The sequence below is a fragment of the Acinonyx jubatus genome, chromosome C2, assembly GCF_027475565.1.
Source record: "Acinonyx jubatus isolate Ajub_Pintada_27869175 chromosome C2, VMU_Ajub_asm_v1.0, whole genome shotgun sequence".
Taxonomy (NCBI): domain Eukaryota; kingdom Metazoa; phylum Chordata; class Mammalia; order Carnivora; family Felidae; genus Acinonyx; species Acinonyx jubatus.
The window spans coordinates 76117258-76130729 of record NC_069384.1 but is presented as its reverse complement, the minus strand read 5'-3'; positions in this window follow the sequence as shown (position 1 = coordinate 76130729).

Below are 13472 nucleotides of genomic sequence, written 5' to 3'. Positions count from 1 at the left end.
ACAAAGGCTCCTGGTGCCAAGGCTACTGCTCTTATCTGTAAATCACTTATTCTTTTTTCTTGTCTTCTCAAGGGTGCTTAGACCTTAGCCTGGAGCTTTAGCAGGCACAACTCATCAATTTTTCACTGGCAAGTTAAGACACCAACTAGATTTACCTTCCCTAATTACTGAAACTGTGTCAGGTCTTATATTTGAGTATCTTTTTGACCTATTGGTGACTAGTACTACCAAGCATATGTGTGTGTGTGTGTGTGTGTGTGTGTGTTCATGAACGCATGTGTGAGCATTTACAACTACATACACATGATCATTAATAAAAAATGCAAATATATGAGATTAATTTTCCTTCTAGGTTTTTGAAGTCATAGTTCCAACATTAGCCGATTTAATCTTTCTATGTCTGTGCATACTAGGGTGAAAATGTTGAAACAGAGAAAAGAGGACAATCATTAGGACTTTGTTTCTAATGTTCATTTTTGGTGGAGAGAGCCATTAGTGATTGTCTAGCTCTATGCACATTTATAGAGGTGAAAATGAAGACTGGGGTCGTCAGAAAATCCTTCAAGTTCAGAAGCCAGTTCTCAGAAGAACCAGACTAAAACGTTAATTTCCCAGCTTTGATTGAGTAGACTTTGTGCCATATCTCTCCAGGATGGTTATCATGGTGTCCAAGAAGCAGTTGGAAAACATAATGTATATATCTAACATGATAATAATAATTACCCTAGGAAAAATGACTGAGACTCTTAACAGGGATTACCTGTGTGACATGAGATTGATGGTAATTTTATTACCTGTGATGCTCTCTGAACCTTCTAAGATTACTAGTTAAATATCTGTTACCTTAAAGCTATGTATTTTATTATTTATGCCACTGTTTTTAGTGCTCTGCTAGGCACTTCTTCCATCCGTTTTGTCATTTCATTCTCATAGCCCATCTTTAGCATAGGTTCTTGTAAATGTCCACTGAATATAATAGAATCCAAAATTAACAGTGCCAAGAGGTTACTCTAAAAAGGTACCCTTTTCCTCCTAAAATTTTTTGGGAATGCTTGCCTGACTTCAAGCCCAATGTTATCCTAGTAACAGTGAGTGATTCCGGATTGAGACCAAGCTTTAATGTTTTCCTAGGAAGCCACTTAACAATCTGAAGAGGAAGGTTTCTATTGTGAGTGAGTCAGGCTGCTCCCAAGTCACTGACCAGGAACATTTACCCCACAGGGTCAACAGGCAGGCAACTAAGTTGGTTGCTTTTAAAATCTGTGCAAAGAGACAAAGACTTAAAATGATCAATTATATCCATACTCATTAAATATTAAACATTAAAGACTCCAAAATGAATAGGTGAACCAGAGGAATTTTGTGCTGTATTTCAAGCCTCCTTCTATTTATTATGATGTCCCTATCCTCCTCGGCTTGCTGTCTGACACAGGGCCCAAGGTTATAATTTAAACAGCAGTAGGAACCAACTGTGCTTTGTGGGACCCTGAGCGTGCTGCCCATGTTAATAACTAACTCTGCCGACCAAACATCACTTATACAGACCTTTAAAAGTAATTGTCTTTGTTTTGACTAGGACAGGAAGAACTAGGACTCTTTGTGTTTGATTCTGCTCAAGTTCATGCTTTGTAGCGGGGACTTCTGTGTCTAGCAATAGATGTGCCTTCTTTGTTTCCTTTGAGTAAAATCCAGATGCCTCAGTTGAATACATTTTCAAAGTCGAATAAGATTTAAGAACACCTGAAAGAAGGAGGTTTCTCTTCCAGAATTTGCATCTGTGGCTTTCAGGATGCTCAAACCTGAATGCACATAGAAGTTGCCAGCTTATCTCTTGGTCTGCTGCTTGGCTACTCCAGCCTTTAGGTCCAGAAACCAATATGACTATGGGCATTGAGAAATCAAAAAAAGATGCAGCCCAGTGACACACAAGATCATTCTCCAAGTACCACATTCTGTTTCCTCCAGTTGGGATCAAAAGTTGAGTTCTGAGTGAGGAAGGTTGCTGGTCAGCCCTACAGTCTTCTCTGCACCTGATCCATAAGGAACTCAGCTTCTCTCTAGATCTTGAGTAGGCTTAAATTCCAATAAAACTCCAACTCTGCTGCCAAACAGTTCAAGTGTAATGTCAGAGTCCTCAACCACTATTGCCATCACTATCTGGTCAGAGACTATAAGCGTTGCTCTTTGTTCAGAATCAAAGTCAGGGGTCCTAAAAACTGGGGTAGTTTGAAGAAATTAAGAGAGTATTCTACCTCTGAGAAGTAGCCAAGATCTCCAGTCTTTCTTTGAGGATGGTTGGTAGTTTTGACTTCTGACATCATGACTCTGGTTTTGCTGCCTAACAACTGAGAGAGTTCCATTGCATTCCTGGGCCCAGGTCCCCGGCCACTGCCTGCTGACATGGTCATTAACTCGACTATGTTTTCCTTGACTTCCATGACACCAAACACTTGTGTGGGTGGCTAACATTTGCCTGTCTCTGGACCCTGTTTTAAGCTCCGCTTACCCTTCTCTGCTGCCTCTCTTCCATGGGTATTCAAGCACTCATTGGATATTTTACTACTGACAGAACTTCTGATCCATGTTTGTCCTCTATCTTTGTAAGCCAAAGAATAGGTATTTGACCATCAGATATTATCTTTTTATGATGCTAACATTCAAAAGTGAGAATCAGTTTTGGAGTAGTGATCAAAAAGATCTACAAAGCCAGGACAACACCTGGTACTGTAAAACCAAAACAAAGAAAATACCTTCAGTATATCTGGGTACCTTTCCAATATCTTTGTGATGTCAGGAAGAAATCTTTTTTGTTTCTATTGTGGTTATCAGTTTTCTCATCTGTAAACAGAAATACCTAGACTCACTATTCTCTGGAGTCCTAAGCACAACTCTCCCCCAAAACCTTTATTTTTAAAAAGGAGAAAAAGTTCATTAATAGGTAACTTTTATATTTTTAAAATTTTTTTAGTGTTTACTTATTTTTGAGAAAGAGAGACAGACAGTGTGGGGAAGGGACAAAGAGAGAAGGAGACACAGAGTCCAAAGCAGACTCCAGGTTCTGAGCTGTCAGCACAGACCCCAATGTGGGGCTCGAACCCACGAACTATGAGATCGTGACCTGAGCTAAGTAAGAGGCTTAACTGAGGCAGCCATCCAGGCTCCCCAATAGGTAATTTTTAAAAGCAAAGTGTGCAGTTGTGGCCTAGGGGATGAGATGATGACCTACCCCCATCTGTCCTGTGGGTCCTAGGTGTGTGCACATAGGGTAGGAGCCAAGGATAAAGCTACACTAACTGTGTGTGGACCCTTAAAGTTTTTGATCACTCTGTGGTGAAGCCCTCTTTCCAGGGAGGATATAGGCTCCTTCTCTGAGTTATCACCCATCCTTGTTGAACGTAGCAGTCAAGGGAATGAGAATACTATCCTTGGAAGGATGGATCATCTGTTTTTCTCAAAACTACAAGGAAACTTATGAATAATTTTTATACTCCATTTTTCTCTACCCCATAAGACATCATAGCTGTGGTCCCCGCTTGAAATGGTATGAAAGCTCAGACTAAATTCGGTTCTGAAAGATGTAATTCAATTTCAATAGCCAACCATGACTACTAAAACATGTCACTTTATGTGTTTAGCCTTTCACTGACATTCTCACCTCAGTTACCTCATTTTATTCCCAGATTAACATCCAAAGGCAGGTGGGAGAGATTTAACTAATAAGCACCAGAGAATCACAAAAAGAAGATATTTGCTCAAGTCCACACAATTAAAACCCAGATTTTTTGACTCCAGATGAATGCTTTTTCTCTTCACTCTCAAATGCAGAGATACTTTATGTTATTCTTGATGTCAGAGTGCTGTCAACACCCACTATTTATTGACGATATATTGTAAATCCATATATTGTAATCCATTATGTATTTCTAATAGCACACATAAAAGCAAAGATCCACATTTCTCTATAATCCAAGTCTCACAAGTACGTACATCTATAATAAATAGGATTTGTTTTCCACAGTGGTTTTTGCTTGTTTCCTAAAATCATTATATCAGCAAAAATCTAACCATAGCAAAGGCTGAACAAGCCTTTCCACAGGAAACAAGTCTCAATCTTGTACAAGACTGCTGTTTGTTCCAAATTATCGCCAGCAGATGGCGATGTGCATTAGCAAACGTCCTGCTTGGGAGCTGAAGGGGGGAAAAGGTGATTGAGATAAATATTGTCTGAGGGCAAAACGTTGAATAGGTGATGCGGGGAAAAAAAAAAACACAACACCTGTGTGATACAGAAAAAGGGGTACAAAAATTTAAGTTAACATTTAAATAAGGCATTTGAAACAACTCCTATTTAGCTTTTATCTATTAGAATAGTGCTGGTGAGTCAAGTCAAATAGATATTCTATGGACGAGATGTTCACAAATACAGGAGAATGTTTACACACTGTTGACATCAACCTAGCTCTTGAAATGCTAAATAATTGTCCAGTTATTTCTCAATATGATAACTTTCTTCTCTCATTCTTCCCCATTCCTCCATTCTGTTCCTCATATTTACAAAACCTGTATTTCTATTATTTAAGGACCAGATCTACCTCATATTTTTCTTGAAATTACCTCTGACAGGAGTGATAGCTCAAAGGACTCTATTTGTTTTGTCTCAACATTCTTAGCCCTTGGCTTTGCTTAATAAGTGCCTATTTAATGTTTTGAAATAATTGATCAGTGAATCATACCATGGCCTAGGGATAGAATTTTCTATACACATGTTCAACCATCCTTTTCAAAATATATTTATTTAGTACCTGTTAGGCTCTTGGTCACAGAGCTTATGATCTAGAACGGGAAATAAGGCCATTAAGCAATTAAAATAAGGTGTGGTAGGTATACAACAGTGGGAGGATCAGGTGCTATGGAGATGGTATTAGGAGTCAGGAGAAACATCCCAAAAAATATGAAGTCTAATTGTGTATCTGAGTGATGAGTAAAGAATTGCTATCTATCAAGAATATTCCAGGAAAAGAGGACCACATTTGAAAATGACCAAGGGTCAGAAAATATAGCACAGAGTGTAGGAGTAACTTAAAAAAATGTTCATTTTGCCAGGAAAATAGTATTTGCAATGGAGAATGTCAAAAGATAAGGTCAGAAATTTAGGTGCTGGTAGGCCTTGACATTTTGTCTAGGAGAAAAGAAAAATCATTAAAAAATTCATGCATGCGAGTGATGTGATTGGATTTGTATTTTTCAGTCATTCTGGCTGAAGTATGGAAGCTAAATTGTGTTCGGTGTAGGTGTGGTAGAAAGGAGCATGGTGCCATATTGGAAGAGACACCAGTTTGGGAGCTGTTGCAACACTCCATGTGAAATGCTGTAGCTGCTGCCATGGGCAGACCCAGAAAAATAGCTAGGTCAGGAAGAAAGCTTTATGGGGGCGGGGGGGTGGTGCCAACTTACAAGGGCAAATATAAAATGTCACCAGGGTAACAAAATACAGCTGGAAATGTAAGAAAATATAGACATTTATAATTATCAAATCTCCTTCCTAGAAGAATGCCATACATTTTGGAGAAGAATACTTTAATAAACAGCTTAGGATGATGACAGAAATCCTCAAGCAGCAGACTCAAGTGACCACAGATTAAAAAGTACCATGCCATTTTAAGATGGTAAGTCTTGTTATCTGCTAAGACTTTCTTTTGCTGACCTGGATGCAGGTTTGAGGTCAGAGATGATAGTTCAGGAAAATAAAAGAAAGACAGAACCCTAGCTCCAGTAGTCGTATTTCTCTACTCTCCCCCTTTCCAAATAATTATTGAACAGGTAAATAAAGAATGCCTGCCTGGAGGCACATCAAACAATTAGCCTCTGTCAAGAGTCCCTCAATGGTCCATTGAGACTTATTAGTGATAAAAGGATTAATGAGAAGTAAATGGCTTCAAAATATGTTTAAAGAGTAGTTTTCTATAATTATATGGATATAAGGATAAGGGAGGAAAAATCAATCATGTGTATATCCGAGATTCAGACCTGGGACTCTGGATGATGCCATTCTCTGTGATGAGAGAGAGAGAGAAAAGGGCAAGTTGGAGGTGGAGTAAGAAGAGAGTAGATGAATAATTAAGTTTTGAACATTTAATATTAGAAGCATGTGTGACACTCAAGTAGAGAGATCAAGTAAATAAGTAAGTATGATGCTTAAGAAAGGTATTTGAGTTAAAGATATGTGTTTGATGATTAAAAACATGGGAGTGGATTGTATCACAATGGAGAATGTGTACAATGATCGACACTAGAGAATATGTGGATTAGGATATACAGGTACAGTTATGAACATTGAATTAAGAGCTATATTAAATTTTAAACTTAAGCAGACATATCTTATTTGTGTGTATGTGTATGATAGATATACTTTTTGAAAAGTTAGATGCTAGGTCACAAGGCATAACTCAATAACTTACATCAGAAATTTGGAGGGTTTCATCCTCTATGCAATGAAATAAAACTGCTTGAGGTGAGTTTGGGACTCTTCTCTCACTAAAGTCTATGGTAAAACACTACAAAACTGCAAGATCGCAAAATTGTTAAGACTTTGAGAATTTTAGACCTTAATATTTCTAAACCTTAAGACTATAAGACCTCAAGACCCAAGTCTGTGAGACCAGGAAATGGAGACAGGAGACTAAAGGAACCACAGGGTTCTGAGATTGCAATTCTTCCAGATCGCAGGATTTTCCAACTCCATAATTGAAAGATTGCAGTATGCTTTCTGCTTTCCAGTGCCACCTCTAGCCTCTGCTTACTTGGCAAATTTCCTATGTAAGAGAATAACTTAGGAGATAACTATAACTATGTAAGAGACTATGTAATAGTCTCTATGTAATAGTCTCTAAGAGACTAATAGTCTCTAATAGTTATAGTATAACTATATATAACTATGTAATAACTATGTTAGAGATAACTTGAGGGCTATCTTTGCTCTGGGGGCTCTTACAGAATAAATTCTGGCATACCAGAGGACAAGTTAATCAAAAGTTTGTCTCTTCTCCCTTCATCTAGAAGACTGTCCTTCTCTGGCAGGTTAGCTTCTTTGGCCAAAGTGCTGCCTCCAGCCTGACTCCAGGTATAAAAGCACCCTCTGTCTCTTGAGATCATCTTTCTTGAGTTTATTTTTACATTTTAAAAATATTTGAGTCCATAGCTTTTCAATGAATTTAAAGAAAAATTTTTGTTTCTTTTGTTTATCTGGAAATTTCATACTCTTTCAGTGAGAGTGAAGGATTTTCACATCTTGTGCTTTCACAGTGCTGCTCTCTTGCAGTTTCCAAAGGTTCATCAAGGTATTTTAGCCTGAAGCTCTTGCCTTATCATAGTTTCATAATCTCAAGGTCTTTCATTTTTGAAGTCTTACCGTCTTGCAGTATTTATTCACAGTCCTGAGAAAACCTTCAAATAATTAATTGAATATGACCAAAATCAGGTTGTACACAACAGAAAAAAGCAAGCTTTCAAAAAATTGAAGCACAGATTTGAAATGAATCGAACTAAAGTTGCAACGAATGAAACTTCTAATAACATAGAAATCTTGGCCTTTCTGTGACCTAAGTAGGTGAGTGCTGGACTGAAAAGAGAGAACTTTCTAAATTTCTGGAGCTCTAATCCCAAATCCTGGTAGAGGGATTAAAGTCACAACACCTCCATACACAGTTCAACTTCTGCTTGAAATAATAAACTGATCTATCCCTTAGTCTACCTAAAAGAGGAAAATGCATTACCTTTTGGTATATGTATATATATTCTATGTCTGTCTTTTCCTTTGCACATAATATCAGCAAGAAATCACAAAACTTGTGAATAAACAAGAAAATATGACGCACAACAAGAGAATATCAGTAAATTAAAAGAGAACAACAGATAATGCATATGTTGGAATTATCACACAAGAACTTTGAAATAGCCATGATAAGTATATTAAAGAATCTATAGGAAAAGATAGATGAGTGAAAAATTGGACATTTCAGGAAACACTTGAAAATAGTAAAGAAGAAACAAATGGGAAACCTGGAAATGATGAATACAGTATTTATAATTTTTTTAAATCATTGAATACGATTAAAAGCTGATTGGACACAATGGAAGAAATCTCAGTGAACTTGAAGATAAATCAATAGAAATCATCCAATCTGAAGTACATAGAGAAATAAAATATAGAAGAAAATGGACAAAGTCTCAATAACCTCTGAGAAACTATAAATTAGTAAGCATATATAAATTGAATGCTATAAGGAGAGGATAGAGAACTTGGGATAGAGCAATATTTGAAGAAGTAATGGGTAACAGTTTTAAATGTAATCAAACAAGCAATATTCAGATCCAGGAAGCTCCAGAAACTCCAAGGACACTGAGTACATTATAACAAACAGCTAACCTTCAGCATTCCAAAGGCAAAGAACCTAAAACCAAATACAAAAATAACATTTAAAAGCAACTAGAGAAAAAGAAGACATTCACATAATGGAACATGAGAATGAGAAATTCTCATCAGAAACGATAGAAGTCAGAAGATAATGGACAGTCTTTAAAAAGATGAAAGATAAAAAGCAAAATATTTTTCAGCAAAAATGTTTTTCAAGTATGACAGGCATAAACACATTTCATACAAAGCTTAGAGAATATTCTGCATCAAAAACGCAAACAAAAAAACTAAAAGAAATCCTTCGGAATGAAGTGAAACTATGCCAAGGGAAAGCCTCGATCTGTAGAAATACATGAAAAAAATTAGAAAGGGTACATATAAATATATGAAAAAGAAGAAGTACAAAGTACTGAATAAGTGCTGTATTATTCAGGAAAGACTTTAGCAAAAGTGACTTATGGTAATTTTTAGTTTTTGTACATTTAATTTTCATGCAAATATTTATTCAAATATACTATGAATTATTTTATAGTAATATCCCAAGCTTCCTTTTATATACAGAAGATGGTCTCTCATAACTCAGCAAATAAATTTTAAAGCTACTGCATGATGGCATTATCTTGAGAACAATGAGCTAGATTATCTGGAAAAGAGGTATGATCATCACTTTTTAAACTTTTGAGTAAAGTCTTCTAGTCCCCAAAATTTGCAAGTAATTTTACATTTTAGACATAATGTGTACAAAACTCATACAGAGCTTTGTATATATTACTTAATCTAACTTTATAAGGATGTTTCAATATCACATTTTTCATTTATTCTGTATTCATACTTTAACAGCAGTTTTCTGTAGTGAAGAATACAATGATTTGACGTTAAATTTTTTTTCTACAAAAACGACATTGTCCAAGGTGCAACTCAGAAATTGAATGATTTTTTTCCATGTTTTCACCATAATGTTTAGCAGGTAAGTTTGGGAAAAATAAATGGAACCTTTAATTAGTTGCATTCAATTCTGTGTCTGAATTCCCCTGGCCCCAGTCAGAGGGTAAGGACTAGCATATTAATATGAGTGTGTTCAAGGGTTTGTCTTTATCTATTTTCTCCCTTAAATGATCTTCAGGGCCAACTTTGGAGGTTAGTAAGACAGCTAGGAGGCATTCAAGTTTCAATCTGAGAGTCATGCAAGAGAGACAAGAGAAGTACAGGAGTCTTCCCTTATCTGTGAGGGATACATTTCAAGACCCCCCAGTGCATGCCTGAAACTGTAGATGCTACTGGACTCTAAATACACTAGCGTTTTCCTATTTGTACACACCTGGGTTAAGTTTCATTTAAACTACCACAGTAAGAGATTAACAACAACTAATAATAAAATAGAACAATCCTAACATTATACTGTGATAAAAGTTAAGAGAATGTGATCTCATTCTCTCTCAAAATATCTTACGGTTCTATACTCACCTTCATGTGATGATGTGAGATGATTCAGTGCCTATGTGGTGAGATGAAGTGAAGTGAATGGCATTGACTTTGTGATGTAGCATTAGGCTAACTGTTGACTTTCTGAGGATACATCAAACAAAGGATGGATCATCTGCTTCCTGACCATGGTTGATAATGGGTAACTGACACCATAGAAAAAGAAACCTCAGATAAGGGGGCGAGAGAGCACTGTAGCCATACCAAGAACTTACACATGTAAACTTAAATGTAACAGGACTAGATGTTTGCACATATTGATGTTACATGAATGCTCCTGATGTTCTGGAAACACTAAAAGAGGGAGGAAGATGTTAGGCATGGCTACTGCGTGCTGGTAAAGTAAACATGAAATAAGGTGACAGAAGGAGTTTTATAGCTATTTTTATGGCCCAATGAAAGGGAAAGAATCTCTGTCCATCTCTCTTCGAGCTTTTTTCCATGTTGGTCTCTCCCTTTCTTCATGATTTGAATATAAACTGCTATATCTTAAGTCTCCGTGTGTGTGAAATATACAGAACACTCACCTAAAATTTTAGGAGACTTGCACTCTCTAATCTCCACTGCCTTTCTATATAACTGGGTCTTTCCTCTCTTTGACCTGCCCTACCCATTGATTCAGAAATTTTAGCAGATGATATCTAAAGGCAGTTTAATGTACAGATTCTATAAGGAAAAAGAATGAGTAAAGGGCAGATAGTTTGTATTGAGCAGAAGGATGGCTTGAAGTTGTGCCTTCCTGGCATGACACATAAAAGTTAGAAAAAAAATCAATTGCTCATATGAAAGCATGAGACATGTAAATTCCTCTCCTCCAGTACTCCTCTAAAAGCACCTGTTTTTGAGGTCTACTACAGTTGTAATATTCCATATTTTGAAGGTTGTTTTCCACATATTCTCTCACCCTGTCCACCAGGCTGTGTTTGAGGGTTACCAACAGAGTCTGGGTGACAGCCTATAGGGAGAAGCGGTTATGCCTGGTGTATAAGAACACAGATTCTGGGGGCGCCTGGGTGGCTCAGTCGGTTAAGCTTCTGACTTCAGCTCAGGTAATAATCTCATGGTTCGTAAGTTCAAGCCCCATGTTGGTCTCTGTGCTGACAGCTCAGAGCCTGGAGCCTGCTTCAGAGTCTTTGTCTCCCTCTCTCTCTGCCCCTCCCCTGCTCTTGCTCTGTCTCTCAAAAATAAACAAACTTTAAAAAATTTAAAGAACACAGGTTCTGCAGTCAGATTTTCTGAGTTCAACTCCTGGATCAACCCTTTCCTAGATGTGAACTCTTGGGAAATTTACTTTGTCTCTCTGTGCCCCACTTTCTCATCTGTAAAAGGAGGATATAAGTAGTATCTACATCACTGTGTGGTTGTGAGATGCATTCATTAATACATTCATTAACGTAAAGCTTTTGGACTAGTGACTTATCTGGAATAAAGCAGTTCATCAAGTGTTGCTACTCTTAATATGTTTTAATATAGTTTATTTTAATTCATTTTGGAATTGCCAAAGGTATATATTTCATGTAATTCTGTCTGATTTTCTCCTTTTTTCTCCTCTCTCCTTCCTTCTTTCCTTCCTTCCTTCCTTCCTTCCTTCCTTCCTTCCTTCCATCTTCCTTTTCTTCACCTCTGTCTGCTCCTGCTTGTCTAGGTAGATGTGTCAGGAGGCCTGCACTTACTTTCCAAATACCTGGGGCCAATCTGGCTTGAGGAGCAAGCCACAGGCCAGAGCTTGCTGAGACTCGATTCTGGTGTCCAGGCTATGCTCATTGTAAGCTCCATCAAGCAACAGAGAGTGCCAGACACGGATTTCATTAATCCTACCATCAGTAGGTCTGAATTCATTGCAACTAATACAATACCTGTTTCTCTAACTATGCCAACATTTTCTTGACACCATGTATGACCTCCTGTTATTTCTCAACAAAAGCTGGCAAGCATGACCCGGCAGTGAAGTAAAACAGCCCAGCGGGCCACAAACTGCTGAGTGCATCCATGCTGAAATGAACAGCACATTCCAAAGAGATCCACAGCGGCTCAGAAGAAAAGTAAAAAAAGAAAGTAAAACAAAAAAGAAAGAATGCAGAATCACTTAGAGGAGAGATTAATCCCCTAGGCCACCAGACTTCCATATTTATCTTCCCTACATTGAAACCCAGGGTGACTTCTATCCTGGAACCCCTGATCATCCTGATTCTAGTGCCATATTTTGCAATGTCATTCTCAGCTGTCCCCATCAGACTTTATCCTCACAAGAAAAATCACATATGTCCTCCCAATGGGACCAATCTCTGAGATCTTTGAAGTTTCTACCAGCAACACCAAAAGAGAAAGTGGCATGTCATATGTATGAGTAGGCTTAGTTATACCTTGGACTTGGGGTGAATCAGATGGGAACAATTTCTACATGGTATAAAAATATGCAAGGAAAGGTGGAATTTGTTTAGCTTCAAAGGCTTTAAGTTTTCCCTCATGGCTTTTGTGAGAAATTGGTATGCATTAAACTAATTTCCCTGTTTTATATCTAACTCTGATGAGCACAAGGTGGAGTTTTCATTTTCTTGGTTAAAATACCAGCTCTTCCTTAAAGCCCTTCTTTGCAGATTGATGTAAGGAATGTTAATGGAAGGGGAAATCATTGAGACAAACATTCTGGATGGTTCACACAGCCATTGGGCACACTTGTTGAACAACACTGTATCCCATTTACTGTCCTAGGCCCTGAGCCAAAAGAAGATGAATAACGTTAGGAACTTGCCTGCCCTCAGAGACTCACACTCTAAAAGGAAAATAGACATTACATAAATGAATCATTACAAACTCTCAGAATTGCCATAAAGAAAGTATTCATGGTCCTGTGGGGGAGAAAATCAGGAGAATCTAGTTTAATTTGAAAGGCACAAGAAAAGGTTTCTCTAAGGGAAAGGCTGCATCTGGTTGCAATCAGTAGAAAAATAGAAGAAGATCTAAAAACTGAAACTGCCATGTGGAATTATTAATAAGTTCATCAATGATAACACCCTTTTGTTTTCAAACAAACTTAACTAAAAAGATGAAGTAGTTTAATGGTGTTGAGCACTTCATCTTCTCAAGGATGAGAGGCACTTCTTGCTGTTTATTAAATTACCAAAAAATGCTACCTATTCTCAAATCTCCAGAGGCCACAGTTTTGTTCCAAAATCTAATCCTTCCTGGTATTCCTCACTGCTGTTAGCATAGAATTCCACAAAAACAAATATCTGAATGTGAAAACCAGTTAGAAAGGCTTGCACAAAGCTAGGAATGTAAATTAAAAGTAGGAACAGAAGTATGCTAGGATAAGAAAAACAGAGGGAAAAGGAATGATCTGTCAATTGATGATAAGGTTTGGAAAGGAAGTTTTCTGGGGGAACTAATTCCTAAATCTGACCATTCATTTGCCTGTACTAATGCTGCAGTCTCTAGTCAGTGAAGAAAAGTCTTAGCATCTGGTTCTTGTTCCTCTGATGAACACAAACCATTTACAAAGCCTATAGTGAGTATTAAAAGAGGGAAAATTGAGGCCTTGAATGAAATGTTGAAATATGATGTTTGTAATAAAATA